Here is a 1,849-nt window from a genome sequence, read left to right as displayed (position 1 = left end):
TCTACAGTCACCAGCCAACAGCATCTAATCATGCCCGAGCTACACAACCCTTTAATGAGGTCCTTGGATCAAATAAGGACAAACTACTCAATCTTAGCTCTTAAAGGTGAAATGACTCTTTTTTGGAACATGCATTAGCAAAGTGAACTGCGAAAATAGTGACAGGCTCATTTCCCACCATCTGCCATTGGTTGGTCAAACAAACTGTCCCACCTCAAACTTGCGCTAATCACGTCAGGATGCTAAAACAAACAGATCAATATTTTGATAGTGCCTCAGTGTTTACTCTTTATTGCTTATACTTGTCACTGCATATTAAGCTAGGATAGGACAACGTATTTTAATATCCAGAAGGCACATCACCTAGTCGATCAGACAGCAATATCATCAGTGAGCAGACTACTAAAGAACAAAACATAACATTTACTGAGGTCGATTTTCAAAAGTAATTTTAAAACAACACTTAAAGGGCGACCTGTGTTAGTTTAGATTTATCCTGAAGTGACATAATGCTTCTTGTTATCATGAGACGCCAAGTATAACCTAACTAATTTTGCGGGTTGATCTGAGCCATATTCTTGTGCACAGCGCTTTGACAAATTGTCTCGTTTCCCTCTCCTCTCCAATCATTTCCTTCTCTTCTCAAATGTCCTATATACATATATATATATTAAAAGTCGAGATTTTTTAGACTTTACAATAAGGTCTCATTTGTTGACATTAGTTAATGCATTATCTAACATGAACTAACAATGAACAATATCTATTTACAGCATTTATTAATCTGTTAATATTAGTTAATAAAAATGTTCATGTTAGTTCACAGTACATTAAATAATGAAATAATGTTAACAGATACAACTTTAAATTTTAATAATGTATTATAAAGTTTTGAACTTAATATTAACTAAGATTAATAAATGATATATAAATATTGTTCATGTTAACTAACATAGTTAATGTTAACAAATGAAACCTTATTGTAAAGTGTTACAGATTTTTTAAATGTTTTTGGAAGAAGTTGCCTATGCTCACCAAAGCTGCATTTATATGATCAAACATACAGTAAAAACAATAATATTGTCAAATATATTTTTACAACTGTAAATAACTGTTTGTTTTTTCTTTTAAATTTAGTTTTCAATATGCATTTTATTCCTGTGATGCAAAGCTAAATTTTCAGCAGCCATTACTCCAGTGTCACATGATCCTTCAAAAACAATTGTAATATGCTGATTTGGTGCTCAAGTAACATTTCTTAGTATCAATGGTGAACACTGTTAATATTTTTGAGGAAACCATTATACTTTTTATTTTTTAGGATTCTTATTTAGAAGTATAGAATTAATTTGAAATGGTAATCTGTTGTAACATTATTCTTTACTGTCACGTTTGATCAGTTTAATGCATCCTTGCTGAATAAAAGTATTAATTTCTTTCAAAAAATCTTGATGACCCCAAACTTGAACAAAAGTGTATAACTTAAAAAAAAAAAAAGTGACACAAAATGCAGAATTCCATAATAAAATGCATTTATACTTTTTATTCTCTTCATAAAAGAAAGATAAAAGCCACTTGTATTTTGTCAACAAAATGTAAAGTCAGCATTTTATGGACTGTATACGCATTTTGGTTACAAAATGTACATTCTGGAGACTTTATATTCCCGTTGACAAAATTCAATTGGCTTTTGCATTTCTGTGAACAAAATGCATTAAAACGGCATACTGTCATAAAACATCACAATTCATGTCAGTCCACAAAATTAGTCAGGTTACACCTGGCACCTAATAAGTTTTAGGCCTATTTAAGAAAGTCTGAAAGGAAATACTTAACCCCAACCGGCTTA

The sequence above is a fragment of the Sinocyclocheilus anshuiensis genome, unplaced genomic scaffold, assembly GCF_001515605.1.
Source record: "Sinocyclocheilus anshuiensis isolate Anshui unplaced genomic scaffold, SAMN03320099.WGS_v1.1 scaffold1276, whole genome shotgun sequence".
NCBI lineage: Eukaryota > Metazoa > Chordata > Actinopteri > Cypriniformes > Cyprinidae > Sinocyclocheilus > Sinocyclocheilus anshuiensis.
The sequence above is the reverse complement of the archived record's forward strand: the minus strand, read 5'-3'. Positions refer to the sequence as shown.